The sequence below is a fragment of the Elephas maximus genome, chromosome 9 (assembly GCF_024166365.1).
Source record: "Elephas maximus indicus isolate mEleMax1 chromosome 9, mEleMax1 primary haplotype, whole genome shotgun sequence".
In the NCBI taxonomy this organism is placed as follows: domain Eukaryota; kingdom Metazoa; phylum Chordata; class Mammalia; order Proboscidea; family Elephantidae; genus Elephas; species Elephas maximus.
In genome coordinates this window covers 25,242,515-25,263,114 of record NC_064827.1, presented here as the reverse complement: position 1 = coordinate 25,263,114, position 20,600 = coordinate 25,242,515, and the positions used below count along the sequence as shown (strand labels likewise).

At 40.2% G+C, this 20,600-nt stretch overlaps 1 protein-coding gene across 7 annotated transcripts in view; it reads left to right on the top strand.

Annotated features, from left to right (window-relative positions):
- Nucleotides 1-20,600, top strand: part of TTC39B (tetratricopeptide repeat domain 39B) — a 140,809-nt gene that overhangs the window by 42,244 nt on the left and 77,965 nt on the right. The window contains exon 3 of one of the 7 annotated variants that reach the window (XM_049894828.1): nucleotides 5,487-5,643. The exons of the other annotated variants lie outside the window; for them this stretch is intronic. The gene's annotated coding sequence lies outside the window, so the exon portion shown is untranslated. The remainder of the gene's footprint in view (nucleotides 1-5,486; nucleotides 5,644-20,600) is intronic. 7 annotated transcript variants of the gene reach the window in all.

Here is a 20,600-nt window from a genome sequence, read left to right as displayed (position 1 = left end):
TTCAATTGTTTTTCTATTCTCTATTTCATTTATTTCTGCTCTAATTTTTAATATTTCCTTTCTTCTGGTGCCTTTGGGCCTTTTTTGCTGTTCACTATTTGTTCGAGTTTTAGGGTTAATGTTTTGATTTTGGCCCCTTCTTTTTGGATGTGTACATTTACTGCTTTAAATTGACCTCTGAGCACTGTTTTTGCAGTGTCCTAAAGGTTCTGGTAGGATGTATTTTCATTCTAGTTTGATTCTATGAGTTTATTTTGTATTTGATTTCTTCTGTAACCTAGTAGTTTTTGAGCAAGGTATTGTTCAGTTTCCATGTATTTGATTTTTTTCCCTTGCTTCCTCTGTTATTGATTTCTACTTTTTTGACTTTTGGTCAGAAAAGATACTTTGTAATATTTCAATGTTTTAGATTCTTTTAAGGCTTGCTTTTTGGCCTAATATGTGGTCTTTTCTGGAGAATATTCCATGTGCGTTGAAAAAGGGAAGTATAATTGGCTGCTTTTGGGTGGAGTGTTCTGTATATGTTTATGAGATTAAGTTGGTTGATTGTGGTATTTAGATCTTCATTGTCTTTATTGAGTCTCTTTCTGAATGTTCTGTCCTTCACTGAAAGTGGTATGTTGAAGCCTCCTACTATTATTGTGGAGCTGTCTATTTCTCTTTTCAATGCTGTTAGAGTTTGTTTTATATATTTTGGAGCCCTGTTATTGGGTGCATAAATGTTTATTATGGTTGTGTCCTCCTGGTGTATTGACCCTTTGATCATTATATAGTGTCCTTCCTTATCCTTTGTGGTAGATTTTGCTTTAAAGTCTATTTTGTTAGAGATTAATATTACCACTCCTGCTGTTTTTTCATTGTTGTTTGCTTGGTATATTTTTATGCATCTTTTGAGCTTTAGTTTGTGTCTTTGAGATTAAGGTGTGTCTCTTGTAGGCAGCATGTAGATGGATAGTGTTTTTTGTATGTTCTACCATAGTCTCTTTATTGGTGCATTTAGACCATTTACATTCAGTGTAATTATTGATAGGTATGAGTTGAGTGCTGTCATTTTGATATATTTTGTGTGTGTGTGTGTGTTGTTGACAGTTTTTTTTGTTCCACTTAATTTTCTTTGCTGAGTTGTTTTTCTTTATGTATTTTCTTTTCATCTTTTTCATTGTTGTTGATTTTTTATTTGCTGAGTCTTTATGTTTTTCTTGTTTTTTATTTTGATGTGTAGGATTGTTAGTTTCCTTTCTGGTTACCTTAATATTTACCTCCATTTTTTTAAGTTTAAACCAATCTTTTATTTCATGATATCACCTCGACTTCCTCTCCATATGAAAGTTCTATGACTACATTGTTTAGTCCCTCTTTTTTGTTTTAATGTTGTCATCTTTTACATATTGATGTCTCTGTTTCCCTATTTTCAATGTTTTAGCTTTATTTTTGTGCCTTCTCTATCTGGGTTGGTATTTGGTTGTTCTGTCCTGTGTTCTAGTCTTGGGTTGTTATCTGATGTTATTGATTTTCTAACTGGAGGACGTCTTTTAGTATTTCTTGTAATTTTTGTTTGGTTTTTACAAATTCCCTTAACTTCTGTTTATTTGGAAATTGCTGGATATGTAATTCTTGGCTGGCAATTTTTTTCATTCAAGGCTTTATATATTCCACTGCCTTCTTGCCTGTATGGTTTCTACTGAGAAATCAGAATTTAGTCTTATTGACTCTCCTTTGTAGATGACTTCTTGTTTGTCCCTAACCATTCTCAAAATTCTCTCCATATCTTTGGTTTGGCAAGTTTGATTATAATATGTCTTGGAGACTTTCTTTTGGGATCTACCCTCTGTGGGGTTTCATGAGCTTCTTGGATAGATATCTTCTCATCTTTCAGATATCAGGAAGTTTTCTGTCAACAATTCTCTCTGTATTTTCTGTTATACCCACTGTTCTTGTACTCCAGTCACTCCTAGGTTATTTCTCTTGATAGAGTCCCATATAATTCTCAGGGTTTCTTCATTTTTTAAAATACTTCTGATTTTTCCTAAAATAAATTGGTATCTAATGGTTTATTGTCAGTCTTCCTAATTCTGACTTCCATTGCCTCAGTTCTCCTCCTGTGACTTTTTATTGAGTTGTCTAATTCTGAAATTTTATTGTTAATCTTTTGGATTTCTATTTGCCATCTTTCTATAGATTCTTGTAGCCTGTTAAATTTGACATTATGCTCTTGTACAACCTTGTTATGTTCCTCTGTTGCTTTGTGTGTTTCTTGGCTTGTTCTATGTTTTGCCTGATCTCCTTACTGATTCCTTGAAGGCTCTGTATATTAATCTTTTGAATCCTGCTTCTGGTAATTCCGAGATCTTATCTTCCTCTGGGAGGTTTTTTAGTTCTTTGTTTTGGCTGCTTACCAAAGCCATCATGGTCTAACTTTTTATGTGAGTTGATAATTGATTGTTGTCTCTGAGTCATCAATTAGTTATTATATTTATGGCTCGTTATGATTTGAAATTGAGTCAATGGCAGCAGTTTTGTTTTGGTTTACTGTGTCCTAGCTTCTTCTTTTTTTTTTTTAATTTTATTGTGCTTTAAGTGAAAGTTTGCAAATCAAGTCAGCCTCTCACATATAAACTTATATATACTTTACTACATACTCCCACTTACTCTAATGAGACAGCCTGCTCTCTCCCTCTACTCTCTTTTTTCGTGTCCTTTTCGCCAGTTTCTAACCCCCTCTACCCTACCATCTGCCCTCCAGACAGGAGGTACCAGCATAGTCTCAAGTGTCCACCTGATACAAGTAGCTCACTCCTCATCAGCATCTCTCTCTAACCCATTGTCCAGTCCAATCCATGTCTGATGAGTTGGCTTCGGGAATGGTTCCTGTCCTGGGCCAACAGAAGGTTTGGGGACCATGACTGCCGGGATTCTTCTAGTCTTAGACCATTAAGTCTGGTCTTTTTATGAGAATTTGGGGTTTGCATCCCACTGGTCTCCTGCTCCCTCAGGGGTTCTCTGTTGTGCTCCCTGTCAGGGCAGTCATCGGTTGTAGCCAGGCACCATCTAGTTCTTCTGGTCTCAGGATGATGTAGTCTCTAGTTCATGTAGCCTTTCTGTCTCTTGGGCTCATAGTTACCTTGTGTGTGTCCTAGCTTCTTATTGTTTTGTTTTGATATACCCAAATATACTAGTCTTATGAGCTGCTTTGATTATTGGTGTCTTTGAAGCTCTCACGTCCTGTCACCAGGTGGTTAGAGCTGCTATTAGGTATGTGAGCCCGGGAGTTCATTTACTTGTTTTGCGTGGATTCAGCTAAAGTGTCCAGGTTGTCAGTCATGGAGTGCGTGGTGAAGGCTCTCACCTACAACCCTAGATGGGCGGGGCTATGTAGGGGTGATTGGAGCAGGCACAGGTATCTGGCTGCAGTCGGGGGTTATGTGCTGAGCAAGGAAGGTAGGGAGCTGATGGCTGCCCTGAGTACCTGGGTGGAAGGCGTGTCCCTGTTCCCTAGAGTACGTAGGTGGGTAGGTTTTACAGCCGGATTTTGGACACTCAATGCTGTTGGCTGTAAGGACCGGAAGGCACCTCTTTTTCTCAGACCCCTGTCCTGGGTGGCTCGGTGGAGTGGTTGGAGCCACCAGTCCTCAGGCCCCTGATGTGGGTAGGTAAGAATGCTGCTTAATGGGCAGGGTGGTGTCAAGTGTCAGGAATCTGCCAACTCCTCCTTACTGTTGCAGTTGAGAATAGGCTTCAGGTGTTTATCCTGTTGTATTGTGCTCATGAGGGCTTACACTGTTGAAGTGGGTCCACATGGGTCTGGGCAGGGTGAAAGGCATTCAGAGTCCATGGACCCTTTATGCCTGTGCCTAGGCAAAGGGGCTGTACCTGCCCTGAGGCCCTCGCCTAGGAGAGCTGGAAGATTATTTTTCCCATTTATTGTTTGTTAATTTGTTCCTGCTCCAAAGCTGGGAGAATGGCTCAGGGCACATGATGTGACCCACTTCCGGCCCAGTTGGCGCAGCAATTGCTGAAGCTGGCCTGGGACTGGAGCAGAGTGGGGAGGGGGCGGGCGAATGGGAGAAAGGTACTTCCTAGAGGGGAAAGGATTTTTTTTGATTCTGTGCTGTAGGTTAGCCGCTTGCACTTAACTTTCGCAGATTCAGTGCTGCTCTTCCCTGGTTCCAGAGGCTTGTGCAGACTCTCTGCCACTTGATTTCTCCTGTCGTGGAAAACGGGTCCTGAGCGCTACTACTTGCCTCAGTCAGCACGCGTTGGCTGACCCAGCCTGTAAGGTGCTGGCCAGGTCAGGTCTGGCAAATCTTCGCTGCTTCTGAACTGTCTTTCCCTTCCCTTGCAGCTCAGTTTGACTCCTCAGCTTTGTCTTTGATGTTCAGAACTCCTAGGTTGTCATATATAATCGATTCACCTGTTTTTTCGGGTCTTTGTTGTAAGAGGGACCGCAGGAAGCGTCTGACTACTCTGCCGACTTGTCCCTGCCTCCTCCTTTTGTATGAATCCTGTTCTTCTTTTGCTTGTTTTATTTTTTTCTGATTGTTTTTATGTGTTTAATAGACTTTCAGTTATATACACCTTAATCTTTTGTCATATTTGCTACAGATTTTCCCCTCCAAACTGTGATTTTTGTTAGTTTCAAATTTTTAAATTGTCTGTTAATACCCCACAGCCAGCTTCCTCTATTATTAACATCTTATGTTAATTTGATAACATTTGTCACAATTAATAAACCAGTAAGTCCGTATTTTCTTGTGATTTTCTTAGTTTTTACCTCATTTCCTTTTTCTGTTCCAGGATCCTGTTCAGGATCCTACATTGCATTTACTGATCACATCTCCTCAGGTTCCTTTCAGTTGTGACGGTTTCTCAGACTTTCCTTGTTTTTGATGACCTTGACAGTTTTGGGGAGTACTGGTCAGGCATATTGTAGAATGCCCCTCTATTTGGATTTGTCTGATGTTTTTCTCATGATTAGGCCGAGGTAATGTGTTTTTTAGGGTCCCTGGGTGGCACAAATGGCTTGAGCTTGACTGCAGACCTGGAGGGTGGTGGTTTGAACCCACCCTGCAGCACTGTGGGAGAAAGGCCTAGTGATCTGCTCCCATAAAGATTACAACCAAGAAAGCCCTGTGGAGCAGTTCTATTCTGTAGCACTTGAGGTCACTATGAATGGGAATATGTTTTTTGGAGGAAGATCACAGAGGTAAAGTACCCTTCTTGCCACATCATGTCAGGGATATATGCTTTCAAGGGGACTCATCACTGTTGATGTTAAGCTTGGTCACGTGACTCGAGGTAGTGTTTGTCAGGTTTCTCCACTCTAAAGTTATTCTTTTCATTCCCTGTCTTTCTGTACTGTACTTTCTGGGAGTAAATCTGTTTATGTGAATCTCTAAAAATCACTTTTAAGGTTAATGAGTTATCACCATCCAGAAATCTAGTAACTTTTCAATTCTGTTTGCTGTTGCTGCTCTGTGTGTTGGCAGGAACTGAGTGCAGGCTGTAACGGGAGACTGCGGTCCAGGACGTAGAAAAGGATCAGGCTGTGGCTAGTAACTGGAGCTCTCCAGTGGAGGCAGTGCTGTTCCCAGGGGAAGCTAGCAAGCCAAAGGCACACACCAGAAAGGGGTTCGGGCCTCTCAGGTGAGGACAGGTCTGACAGATACAATCAGTGGGACCAATGAACAGCTCATGTCATCACTTGTGTTTCTCCAAGCTTTCCCCGACTGTGTGAGGCTGGCAGTTGCTTTGCCTTTGGGAAGTCTTAAAGGTACTGAATAATTGTAACATCTGTTATTAAAAATCAAATTATTGGAAAAAGGAAGACAAAAAAAAACAAAAACAAAACAAAACAAAAAAAAAAAAACCCTGAACTTACCCCAGCTGAAGTTAATTTAGATCCCTATCTCACACCAGCCCTAGTATTGCCAGCCTAGTATTCCAACACCATTTGCTGAGTCCATGAAGGCAAGAAAATTTGTGTATGATACCTCCTTTATCACATAACAAATTTATTAAAATAAATACATTCTGTTTCTGGGCTTTCTACTCTGTTCCTTTGGTCTATATGTCTGTATTTGTACAAAAACTACTCTTCAGCCCTTTTAGATGATGTTTTAATGTTTGCATAACTGGTTTTCAGAAGAACAGCATCCAAAAAGGACCCCTGGGATGGAGGTATTTTTGATTTGTGACTTTCAGAAACCTTTCATGCCCTTTTAAAATGTGGACCTCAGAGACCTTGTATGTCTTGGCTTCTTTTATTCTACTCTCAACCATGTTACAGTTTTTTCATGCTGAAAACTCTAGTCCTTTAACTATTCCTCGCTTTCCAATTATCTGACATTTTCTTTTCCCTTCATTATCTTTCCAGTGGTTTTTTTTTTTTTTCTTGGCTTTATTATTTACTGTTGTCACCATTTTCTTCTTCTAAATTTAACTTCCCTCTTGTGCTCAGTTTAGCAAATCCAAAGATTTACTCGTTCTAGAATTTATCTTCTTTTTTGGGTTTCTGTTGTGTATTATTTCCTGTGTTCCTTGAGAAGGTCTCTCTTCATTGTAGCCAACATTTCCCAGGTGCACACTCTTCTCATCTTGGTTGTGACAGCACATTATAATAATGCTTCACCTAATAGAGAACCATGCCTATTTGGAATAGAACCAGAAGTCAGAAAGGTTAACTAAAGTCTGTGCTCTAAAAAGCTTACACTTTATTTGAAGTAGAGGCCTTCATTCAGCATCTATTTAAATGAATTAAAAAAAAAATTTTATTGTGGTAAAATTTGTGTAACAAAATTTTCCATTTTAACCTTTTCTAAGTGTACAATTCAGTGGCATTTATTGCATTTAGAATGTGCAACCATTCCCACCATCTGTTTCCAAAAGTTTTTCATTACCTCAAATTGAAACTTAGTACCCTTTAAACAATAACTCCTCCTTCTTCCTTTCCCCAATCTGCTTTCTGTCTTTACGCATTTACCCATTCTAGATATTTCATATAGACAGAATCATACAGTATTTGTCCCTTTGTGTGTGGTTTATTTTACTTAGTATAATGTTTTCAAGGTTCATCTGTGCCATAAAGTGTATTAGAATTTCATTCCATTTTATGGTTGACTAATATTCCATCATATGTGTATACTACATTTTGTTTGTCCTTGATGGACACGGATTGTTACCACCTTTTGGCTATTGTGAATAATGCTGTAGTGAACACTGGTGTACAATATGTGTTCGAATCCTTTCACTTCCTTTGGTTATACATCTAGGAGTGGAATTGCTGGGTTTTATGGTAGTTCTGTGTTTAATTTTTTGAGAAACCACCAAACTCTTTTCTACAGTGGCTGTACCATTTTGCATTCCCATCATCAGTGCACAAGGGTTCCAATTTCTCCACATCCTTGCCAACCTGTATTTTTTGGTTTTTTGATAATAGCCGTCATAGTGGGTGTAATGCAGTGAATTTTGGCCAGACTCTGATGAACTTTGCTTCTTTTTCTCTTGTATAATTTTGTCATAGGAAGGCTCTGGAAGGTATTGTGAGGGGGTGGCTTAGATGTCAGCTTACTAATAGTATCAAAAAAGATGAAATACAATATTTCATTCAGTCCTAGAACTCCAGAGGATAGCAGTGTGGTGTCACTTTGCTCAGGTGCACACTACAACACATGCTATAATGGAGAGACCAGACTCTGGACTTGGCAGGCAGACTGGGCCCAACCTACCCTTTACTGGCTGAGAGGCCTGGGACCAGTTTCTCTGAGCCTCGCATTTCTCATCTTCTCATAGATTTATTGGGAAAATTAAATGTGATAAACGATCAGTATTGCCCCCCAGCCCAGTTGCTGTCAGCCTGTACTGAGAGAGTCACGTTGGTGATGCTGTTCCTGAAACATTAGAAAAAGGTAAGTACATTCCATTCAAGGAGGCAGAGACTTGTGTCACATGTGTTAGGAAAATTTCAAAATGACTTACAATGTTTTGAAATAACCTTATGAAAGTCAGTTGCCTATACTTCATTCACAGGGAAAGATCTGTTGGATGGTTCCATGGTTCCCTTTATTTCCACAACATCATGTGTGGTATTCCTGTACTTATGTCTCTTGCATTACTGACCCTTTTTGAAACTAAAAATATCACAAAAGTAATCTGTTACTCAAAATTTTCTTCTAAAAAATTGTTTATGTTTATAAAGACATGTTAATTGTAGAAAATTCTTTATTTATTTTTTTTTAGTGAGCTTTTAGTTTGTCCTAATTCCATGGTTTGCCAATATATTTCTCCCATTTCCTCTTAGATTTGTGATGCTTTGACCTTCCCTTTGTGATTCAGTAGCTGCTAAACTCAGTTGAGCTCTTTTCCTTAGTCTTACTAAATCATATGTTTTGATTTTATGTGTTCATACCAGTAATGCTTCAATATCCCTGTTTTAGCAAGATACGGTCCTCTTGTAGATCTGATGATTAGTTTCTTTCTGTTAATATTTGCTCTTGAATTTCTAATGAAAAGATGCAAGCTAACAGATAAGCTTAAAGTGAAGAGGACTTGAGGGACTTACTGATGAAGATCAGACTAGAGCCTTCAGTATGGAGTACGCCTCAACATAAAAAAGACAGAAATCCTCTCAACTGGACCAGTAATCAACATCCTGACAAATGGAGAGAATACTGAGGTTGTCAAGGATTTTATTTTACTTGGATCCACAATCAACACTCATGGAAACAGCTGTCAAGAAATTAAATGATGCATTGCATTAGGCAAATCTGCTGCAAAAGACTTCTTTAAAGTGTTCAAAAGCAAAGGTGTCACTTTGAGGACTAAGGTATGCTTGGCCCAAGCCATGGCATTTTCCGTCACCTCATATGCATGTAAAAGCTGGACAGTGAATAAGGAAGACTGAAGAAGAATCGATACCTTTGGATTGTGGTGTTGGTGAAGAATATTGAATATACCATGGACTGCTAGGAGACTGAACAGGTCTGTCTTTGATGAAGGACACCAGAATGCTCCTTAGAAGCAAGGATGGGGAGACTTTGTCTCACGTACTTTGAACATGTTATCAGGAGAGACCGGTCCCTGGAGAAAGACATCATGCTTAGTAGAGGGTCATTGAAAAAGAGGAAGATCCTCGACAAGATGGATTGACATAGTGGCTGCAACAGTGGGCTCAAACATAGCAACAATTGTGAGGATGGCGCAGGACTGGGCAGTGTTTCGTTTTGTTGTACATGGGTTGCTATGAATTGGAACTGACTCAACAGGACCTAGCAACAGCAACAGATGAGCAAGACCTTAAATTGTTTCCACAAAAGAAAACTATTTTCCTACTTTCTTTTTTGACCTAATGGATTTACCACCGAGACATCAATTTTCCTAATTCTGGATCTTTGTGTTAACAACTGTGTTATTGTAATTGTAATTGAGTAACTATTTTGGGAAGTTGGTAGTTTCAGCACACTGGTAGATCATACAAAAATCTCAGCCATTTAGAACTGGATGAAAAATGACAGATTACCTAGTCTACCCTCTCTCTCCCTCTCTTTATTTAAATAGTGACACATTGAACATGTCCTTTTTAAAAATAAAGCTTTTTATGAACTTTATGACCTACATAAAGGGGTAACCTCTTAAGAAGGGACTGTAAATTACACCTATTCCATGCATAACAATTTGCTATAAATAATATGCAGTTCTAGATTAGCTCTAGTGTAGTCTCCTGCTTCCTGATTTAACCATTCCATGGCTGGCGTGGGCTTGGTGTAGAGCTCTGACGACTGGCTATTACTTTTTCCAATGTTTGCACGGTACCACCATCTCTGACAAGATAGTGACAGGTGTAAATAAAGACTATTCATAAATGGGAAACCCTGGTAGCGTAGTGGTTAAGTGCTGCGGCTGCTAATGAGAAGGCCAGCAGTTCGAATCCGCCAGACGCTCCTTGGGAACCCTGTGGGGCAGTTCTGCTCTGTCCTGTATGGTTGCTATGCGTCAGAATTGACTCGATAGCAGTGGGGTGGGGTGGGATTCATAAATAAGTGTGATATGAGTTACCAGTTGCTATCAAGTTGACTTAGACTCACGGCAACCCCGTGTGTGTCAGAGTAGAACTATGCTCCATAGGGTTTTCAGTGACTGATTTTTTGGAAGTAAATTACCAGGCCTTTCTTCTGAGGAGACTCTGGTTGGAGTTGAAATTCCAACCTTCTGGTTAGCAGCTGTTTGTACCACCCAGGGACTAATAAGTAAAATGCTTGAGAAGTTCCAAAAGATAGCTGCCTTTTCGTTGGGAGACAGGAGATACTGGCATTTGCTTCGGATCTTGAGGGACGGGTGGGATTTCAGTCAGTGGAGCTATGGGGGCCTGGCACTCCAGAAGGAGAGGAACAGATGTAGAGACACAGAGGTAGGAATATGCTGATGAACAGCACTGGGGACAGTGTGGCCAGAGCAGCAGGTAGTGGGTGTGGGGACTGGCGGGCCCTGTGGTCACGTAAGAGTCCTTGGTCGAATGGGGAGAGAGGTCTCGTCACTTGGAATTGTTATCACATGATGATGTTTTTGATTTACTTCATTTTCTTAGGAACCACAGTGGGGAATGGGACAAAAATCTAATTAACTGGGGACCTGGTCAGGTCCTAGTTAATCAAGACTTTCTTTTTATAGTAGTTTAGAGAAGTTGTGAGAGACAGACATCAAATTTATGTTCAAAGATTGTTAGAACAGATGCGTGCTTAATATGTTCTCAGCGGTGATCTCCCACACTCCACAGCATCTTATTAGTTTTGAATTTATCCTTACTTAGGAAATTGTTTGTGTTTAATCGAGTCCTGAGGCAGTGTAAATGCATGGCGACAAATGTGTTTATTATGCACCAGAACTGCTATGAATTTGTCCTTACCTCTACACGTTGAAGTAGGTGGCGGTTTGTAGCCAGGAGAGGAGAAGCTTAAAATGGAAATAAAACTGTTTTGTAGTCTGTCATTTCTCATGGACTTGTTCCTTCCTCACATCTTCTCTTTTGAACCATAAATTGTAGGTTAGAATGAGATGAGGCTTGGAGGGCTATTTTTTCCTGATCAGGTTTGACCAATTCGTGATGATATAATTGTTTGGCCTGTTTTTAAAGTTAAGGGTGAAAATGGGTGAATGATTATTGGGAAATATCTGGTTAGTATGTTTCTTAATAGTGGTTAAATTATAAATAGTAATTAGAGGCACAATTGATTTTATTTTCATTTTTCTGGCCCCAACTCCCGTCTAGGTAATCCAAATGTTGCTCTGTTCTAGAAAACCAAAAACCAAACCCATTGCTGTCTACGTAGACCAGTCGATTCCTGTCTAGTTGATTCCAACTTATAGTTACCCTATAGGACAGAGTAGAACTGCCTCATAGGGTTTCCAAGGGGGTGTTGGTGGATTTGAACTGCTGACATTTTGGTTAGCAGGCAAGCTCTTAACCACTGTACCACCAGAGCTTCTCAGGTCTAGAAAGGGGCTTTTATTTCTTTTACCCTAACCTGATTTTCGTAGCCATGCTGACACTTATTTTACTGGATCTAAGGTGCCCTCTGGCCCTCTCTCAAACCAGGTAACAATGCTGCAGTTGTGTCTGAAAGCGAGAGGGGCTCTGTTCCCCATGTTGAGGTCCTTCCCTCCTCTGCAGTAACCTTATGGACACTAAGAGTGCTCTCTGCTGCTGTATCTTGGGATATTTTGATGGTTATAATGGGAAATAAACCCAATCATTGCTTATTAGGTCACCCACTTGAAAGTTTCACAAACACCTTAATTTATGTGTACCACAGTAAACTCTTGGTACTCACTTTCCTCCTTCATCTGAAACCTGCTTCTCCCCTACTCTTCTCCACCTCTGAAAATGTCTCCATCCACTACCCACCCAAAATCTTCAACAAAATTTTACTTGCGTGTGATTGTTCAAAAGCAGTTGCAGCCGTACATCGACAGGGAACTGCCAGAAATTCAAGCCAGATTTAGAAAAGGAGGTGGAATGAGGGATATCATTGCTGATGTCAGATGGACCCTGGCTGAAAGCAGAGAACTCCAGAAAGATGTTTGTTGTTGTCATTGTTGTTAGGTGCTGTCGAGTCAGTTCTGACTCATAGTGACCCTGTACACAACAGAACGAAACACTGTCCGGTCCTGCGCTATCCTCACTATTGTTGCTATGCTTCAGCCCATTGTTGCAGCCACTGTGTCAATGCATCTTTTCGAGGACCTTCCTCTTTTTCACTGACCCTCTACTTTACCAAGCATGATGTCCTTCTCTAGGGACTGGTCCCTCCTGATAACATGCCCAAAGTACGTGAGACAAAGTCTCCCCATCCTTGCTTCCAAGGAGCATTCTGGTTGTACTTCTTCAGTGCAGATTTATTCTTTTGGTAGTCCACGATATATTCAATATTCTTCACAAACACTACAATTAAAAGGCATCAATTCTTCAGTCTTCCTTATTCATTGCCCAGTGTTCACATGCATATGATGTTTACCTGTGTTTTATTGACTATGCAAAGGTGTTTGGCTGTGTGGACCTTAACAAATTATGAATAACATTGTGAAGAATGGGAATTACAGAACACTGAATTGTGCTCGTGAGCAACTTGTACATAGATCACGAGGCAGTGGTTCAGACAGAACAAGGGGATACTGCATGGTTTAAAGTCAGAAAAGGTGTGCATCAGGGTTGTATTCTTTCACCATACTTACTCAGTTCATATGCTGAGCAAATAATCGGAGAAGCTGGACTCTATGAAGAAGAATGGACATCAGGATTGGAGGAAGACTCATTAACAACCTGCATTATGCAAATGGCACAACCTTGCTTGCTGAAAGTGAAGAGGACTTTGAAGCATTTACTGTTTTTTACTGATGAAAATCAAAGACCACAGCCTTCAGTATGGATTATACCTCAACATAAAACAAAATTCCTCACAACTGGACCAATAAGCAACATCATGACAAACGGAGAAATGATTGAAGTTGTCAAGGATTTCATTTTACTTGAATCTGCCATCAACACCCATGAAAGCAGCAGTCAAGAAATGAAATGACAAATTGCATTGGGCAAATCTGCTGCAAAAGACCTTTTTAAAATGTTGAAAAGCAAAGCTGTCACCTTAAAGACTAAGGTGCGCCCGACCCATGCCTTGGTGTTTTCTGTTGCCTCATAGGAATGTGAAAGCTGGACAGTGAATAAGGAAGACTGAAGAAGAATTGATGCCTTTGAATTATGGTGTTGTTGAAGAATTTTGAGTGTATTGTAGAGTGCCAAAAGAATGAACAAATCTGTCTTGGAAGAAGTACAGCCAGAACACTCCTTAGAAACAAGAATGGGGAGGCTTCGTCTCACATACTTTGGACATGTTGTCAGAAGGGATCAGTCCCTGAAGGAGGACATCATGCTTGGTAAAGAATGGGGAGGCTTCGTCTCACATACTTTGGACATGTTGTCAGAAGGGATCAGTCCCTGAAGGAGGACATCATGCTTGGTAAAGTAGAGGGTCATCAAAAAAGAGGAAGACCCTCAACAAGATGGACTGACACAATGGCTGCAACAATGCGCTTGAGCATAGCAATGATCACGAGAATGGTGCAGGAGCGGGCAGTGTTTCATTCTGTTGTACATAGGGTCTCTGTGAGTCAGAACCGATTCAATAGCATCTGACAACAAAAACAGTCATCCGTGCACTTGGTTAAACCAGATGCTTGGGAGACATCCTTGATTCCTTGGCTTTCCTTTAACTTCCGTATTACCAAGTCTGTGGGTTTCCGCTTCCAACATGTATTTCCCATCTGTTCGCTTCCTCTCTCTCCAGTCTGTTAGCTCAAGTTACTATCAGATCTTCTCTGGATTACTTTAAGAACAAAGAACCCTGGTGGCACAATGATTAAATGCTTGGTTGCTAACCAAAAGTTTGGTGGTTTGAATCTACCAGCTGCTCAGTGGGAAAAAAAGGACCTGGTGATCTGCACCCCTAAAGATTATAGTCTAGAAAACCCAATGGGACAGTTGTCCCCTGTCTTATAGTGTCTTATAGTGAGTAGGAATCGACTCAGTGGCATACGAGAACAACTTTAAGAGCCTGCTGATGAGCTTTCTTGCTTCCTTTGGTCTCCTTCCCTCCACCTACCCAGATGTACCCCACTCGTTCTCCACACAGCAGCCAAAGTTATCTTATTTTTATAGAATCTTAATATGAAAAATTTCAAATATATGCAAAAAGTAGAAAGGATATTAAACTGGACTCTTATGTAATTATTATTCAATCTCAAATGTTGGCCTTTCTTTTGAAGTGCCTCTTGCTGGACTCAAACTTCTAACCTTTCATTTAGCAGCTGAGTGCGTTAGCTCTGTACTACCTGGGGACTCCTGTCCATTTAAGGCCAACCTTATTTCATCTATAATCCACCCCTAGATTGTTTGGATTTAAATCCCAGATAGAATTTATTTTTCCCTCTAAATATTTCAGTATGTACTTCCTGAAAACAAAGATGTTCTTTTATCTAACTAAAGTTCAGGTCCAAGCTCATGTAATTAACATTAATACAGGGCTATGAATAAGTGTCATAGATTGAATTATGTCCCCCCAAAAATGTGTGTATCAACTTGGTTAGGCCATGATTCCCAGTATTGTATGGTTGCCCTCCATTCTGTGATTGTAATTTTATGTAAAGAGGATTAGGGTGGGACTGTAACACCACCCTTACTCAGGTCACCTCCCTGATCCAATGTAAAGGGAGTTTCCCTAGGGTGGGGCCTGCACCACCTTTTATCTCTCAAGAGATGAAAGGGAAGCAAGCAGAGAGTTGGGGACCTCATACCACCATGAAAGCAGTGCCTGGAGCAGAACGCATCCTTTGGACCCAGTGTCCCTGCGCCCGAGACGCTCTTTGACAAGGGGAAGACTGAGGACAAGGACCTTTTTCCAGAGCCGACAAAGAGAGAAAGCCTTTGCCTTGAGCTGATACCCTGAATTTGGACTTGTAACCTATAAGAGTGTGAAAGAATAAATTTATAGTTGTTAAGCCATCCACTTGTGGTATTTCTATTTTAGCAATGCTAGATGACTAAGACAATAAGGAATACTGAAGAAGAATTGAAACCTTTCAATTATGGTGTTGGTGAAGAATATTGAATACACCATGGACTGCCAGAAGAATAAACAAGTCTGTCTTAGAAGAAGTACAGCCAGAGTGCTCCTTGGAAGCAAGGATGGTGAGATTTTGTCTCACATACTTCGGTCATGTTTTTGGGACGGACCAGTTCCTAGGGAAGGACATCATGCTTGATAGAGGGTCATCAGAAAAAGAAGAAGACCCTCAACAAGATGGATTCACACAGTGGCTGCAGCAATGAGCTCAAACATAACAATGATTGTGAGGATAGAGCAGGATGGGACAGTGTTTAATTCTGTTGTAATAGGGTTGCTGCGAGTCAGAACTGACTCCGTGGCACCTAACAACAACAGCAACAGAGGAGTTATTAATCTAATCTATATGCCTTATGGAAACCCTGGTGGTGTAGTGGTTAAGTGCTACAGCTGCTAACCAAAGGGTTGGCAGTTTGCATCCGCCGGGCACTCCTTGGAAACTCTATGGGGCAGTTCTACTCTGTCCTATAGGGTCGCTATGAGTCGGAATCGACTCGACGGCAGTGGGTTTGGTTTTGGGTTTATATGCCTTATATAACATCATTTTATCTGTATTTTTCTATGTAAATATAAAAGATAAGGTTTCTTTTTAAAAACATCACAAGATCTTTACCATACCTAAAAAAAAATTAACCCATAAAACTGTTGCTGTTGAGTGGATTCTGACGCATAGTGACCCTACAGGAGAGAGTAGAACTGCACCATAGGGGTCCCAGCGAGCGGGTGTTGGATTTGAACTGCCAACCTTTTTGTTAGCAGTCAAATGCTTAACCACTGTGCCACCAGGACTCCTAGAAATGAACAGTATTCATTAAATATCCTGGCAGTGTCCAAATTTCCCCAGTTGTCTCATAATTTATTTTTTAACAGCATGTTTTTTTTCAATCAGGACAGAGTGATTCTTTCAGAAATTAAATTGTATGATGTCACTCCCTTGCTTAAGGTCTGTCCATGAGTTTGTATGTCTCTAAGGATGAAGAATTATGATATTGGAGGAGAATATTGAATATACCATGGATTATCAGATATTATTATAATCTGTCTTGGGAGCAAGTACAGCCAGAATGTTCCTTAGTTGCGAGAATGGCGAGACTTCATCTTGCTTACTTTGGGCATGTTTTCAGGGAAGGACCTATCCCTGGAGAAGGACATCATGCTCGGTAAAGTAGAGGGTCAGCGAAAAATAGGAAGACCCTCAAAGAGATGGAGTGACAGTGGCTGCAACAATGGGCTCAAACATAGCAACAGTTGTGAGGATGGCACAGGACGGGACAACATTTTGTTCTGTTACAAGAAGGGTCATTGTGAGTCAGAACTGACTGGACAGCCCCAAACAGCAAACAACAAGGGTGAAGACCCCGATCTACCTTAGTCCACAAGGCTTGACATGATCAGGCCTCTTCTAGGGCAGCCCTCATCCTTGTTCATTGCACCTCAGCCACAAACCTTTTTCCAGCTTTTGACAGCTCCCCACTGCTTTGTGCTTTGTGCAAGTGCTTTGTGCTCTGTTCTGCTCCTCCCATGACTTCTTCCTGCCCATCTCTCAGCTTAAATGTCTCCTACTGGCCTTGCCTCCCACTTTTCTAATGACTCCACCTAAGTAGGTTATGCCTCTCTCGTTTCTCTCTCAGCATCCTGTTTGTTTCTTTCCATTTTCTCAATCTGTAGCTAATTGGTAGCTTTTTTTTCTTTTCAGATTTCATAAAATATATTTTTTAAATTTTATTTTAGGTGAAGGTTTTCAGAGCAAACTAGCTTCTCATTAAACAATACACATATTGTTTTGTGACATTGGTTGCCAACCCCATGACATGTCAATACTCTCCGCTTCTCGACCTTGGGTTTCCCATTACCAGCTTTCCTGTCCCTTCCTCCCTTCTCGTCCTTGCCCCTGGGCTGGTGTGCTCATTTAGTCTCATTTTGTTTTATGGGCCTGTGTAATCTTTGGCTGAAGTGTGAACCTTAGGAATGACAGCATTACTGAGGGGCCATACTCTAGGGGTTTCTCCAGCCTCTTGTCAGACCAGTAAGCCTGTTCTTTGTTTTTCTTTTGTAATTGGTACTTACTTTTTGTCCATCTGCTCCTTTGGGCCCTAAGTTCCGTAAAGATGGAACTGGTCTATTTTTGCTTGTCATGGTGTATTCTGTGCATAAATATCAGGCACATAGTAGATGCTCAGTGAGTATTTGTTAAATTAATGAATTTGCTGAATTAATATACTAATCAGAAAATATGGATGGGTACTCAAGTGGACTGCAAGTCTATAGCAGTGCATTAAAAAAAAAAAAATCCAACCATCATTTATGAGCACTTACTAAGCCTGTGGCACACTGGGAATTGCTGTGATTGTTTGAAAGGTGAGTGAGTTAAGACAGTTTTTGGAATGTGTATTTGTTTTTCTAAATGGTATTCACAGCTGTTCATCAACTAAATACATGCATAATTACTTAGGTAACATCCTGTTGTTTGGGGATAGTAAACACTATCCAAGGTTCCTGGCATCTCCTTTGCCATTTCCCAATATGGGCTGACCCACTTTTCATCTGGAGTTATGTAAATGAGCTGTCAGACTATTAGGATACAGTGTGTTTCACTCCCTTTGGTTAACTTGTCTTACTGACTTTTTTCTGCCTTGTTTCTGATACCACCGTTCATTCCCCTTTCATTTACATCCTGATAAACATAACCTAAAAAACTAGTAAAACAACCAAAAAGCAGATACTTGGGAGCTTTGTCTTTTAAAATGTGCCAAACTTCTCCCATTGCTTATGCTTTAAAAATCCATCTCTCTGGTTCTCTCTTCCCTCTCTCCCCTTTGTCTTCTCATCATGTCTCCAGAACATCATGGATAGAACTCAAAGGCAAGCTGGTATTTGTTTAGATACATTTATGAATATAATGTATAACTCAGAATCATACATCATATACATTCAATAAATATTTTGAAGACTTACTAGCCATTGGAGCCCTGGTGGTGTAATGGTTAAGAGCTCTGCTGCTAACCAAAAGGTCGGCAGTTCGAATCCACCAGCTGCTCCTTGGAAACCCAATGGGGCAGTTCTACTCTGTCCTATAGGGTTGCTATGAGTCAGAACCCACTCAGTGGCACCTCACAACAACAACTAACCATTAGCAAATTCAGAGGACTCTGAAATTTCTTAAAATTGAAGAGGTATTTGGGGATTTATGTATGACTTTTATTATTGTGTTATTTCTGTTTTATTTTTATCATCCAGAATGAAAGTATTGAAGCCAGCAAAGGCTCTATTTTTTTAATTAGTTACGGGCAGAGTGTTATAACTAAAACTTGAAAACTCCACCTATCTCTGAAGAATTAGCCGTTTTAGAGGTATAGGCAGAGTTTAGTTTCCCTTTTAGGAGCCTTGGTGGTACAGTGGTTAAGCGCTCAGCTGCTAACCAAAAGGTTGGTGGTTTGAACATACTAGCCACTCTGTGGGAGAAAGATGTGGCAGTCTGCTTCCGTAGAGATTACAGCCTTGGAAGCCCTATGGGGCAGTTCTGCTCTGTCCTATAGGGTCACTTTGAGTTGGAAATAACTCGATGGTAGTGGGTTTTTTTTTTTTTTTTTTTTTTGTAGGCAATACCATCATAAACCTGTAATCTCTATTTATTTTGGTGCTTAAGAAAGTTTTCTGCAAGGGTAACTTGACTTCAGTGTATGTAGTTAAAAAAAAAAAATATCAACGGCTGTGGGTCAAGTCTCCCAGTCACCTGAATTCTTTACCATTTAAAACTTTGGTCCCAATTTCAAATGTATAATTTCTGTGGTTAAAATAATTGTGTGCAGTCACTACAAGAAAATTAATTCCATGGCTGGCTAATTAAAGCATATGTATTTTGCAAGAGGATTCTCTTTGTCTCAGTAGCAGTTGATTTAGATACGTAGGTGGATTCCATGTTTTCAGTAGAACTTAGTCACTAAAATAGTGTAGTATAAGGATGCCTTTTTGGACAATTCAGCATGAGTAAAAAAATTATCTTGTATTATATGTCTTTAACCTATGAAATAATTTATGTGAAAGCATTTTATGAAACTGCAAAATGTAAAGCAAATTTAAGGTAATATATATGCCAGTTACGTATAATGTCATATTGGAGAGAACTGCTATTTTTGTAAAACAGTTATCCTTCCCATGATGCAAGAAATTTTGATATAGCTATTTTCTCAGCTCAAGATATAAAAACACTGTTTAAAAAGAATAAAAAAGAGGATATTTTGTTAAATCTGACAGGTAAGAAATAAGAGTATCCATTATCCCTGACCGTTTCCCCATTTCTGAGGCCCATCCTGTTAGACCAGGGATAAGGTGAGCGTGCCTGCTTGGCATGGTTCTTTGTTTCTTTTTTAATGGCAGTTTTATGAATTTATAGACACTGCAAGTTTAAAAAAAATTTGTTGAGCACGTTCCCTACACCAGGCGTTGAGCTAGTTTGGGAGGCGGGCTTGCCAATGGGGGTGTTGTTGGGAGTCTCCAGAAGGTCGTCAGTCTCCCTCCTCAACCGCTCGTTCTCTAGCTGAGTCTCTGTGTTGACATCTGGGCCAGGGGCTCAAGAGTATGGAGTTGTGTGGCTTTGCATCGTTCCTGACCATAAAAAATGGGAGATTTTATTGTTTAAATATTCAAATCAAATTAAGGCAAGATCGTTTTATATTCTTTGGGTAGGAAAATGTGTTTTAAGTATGACACCAACAGGAAAAAGAGTGATAGTTTTAACCATGATGACATAGCCCTTAAAAGCCCAATTAAAAGAAGATTAACTGGGGAAAAAAACTGAGCATATATGAAGGAGGGTTAACACCAAAACAAAGAAAGAGAAGAACCCTTTGGTAGAAAAGTTGGCAAAGGGATTTGTGCAACAACTGAGAAGAAGACATATAGGTCAGTAAGGCTGCTGTATTAGCTTCCTATGGCTGCTGTGACAAATTACCACAAATTTTGTGGCTTAAAATAACACAGAATTATTCTTTGACAGTTCTGGGGTCAAAAGTCTGAAATGGGCCTCACTGGGCCCAAAGCAAAGTGTTGCCAGGGCCACGTTCCCTTTGGCAGCTCTCGGGGTGAATCCATTTCCTTGCCTTTCTCCAGCCTCTAGAGCTGGATTCCTTGACTCATGTCCCCTTCCTGCGTCTTCAAACATAGCATCATCAAATCTCTTTCTGCTTCCGTAGTCACATCACTTCTGCCTTCTGTGTCTAATCTCCCTCTCCCTTTCTCTTAGGAGGACACTTGTGATTGCATTTTGGGTCCACCCAGACAATCCAGAATAATCTTCTCATCTCAAAACCTTTAATTTATTCACATCTGCAAAATCTCGTTTGTTTTGTAAAGTAACATTCTCAAGTTTCAGGGATTAGGGGGCCATTTTCGTCTATTTTTGGGGGCCATTTTCAACCTGTTACTAAGTTGCCA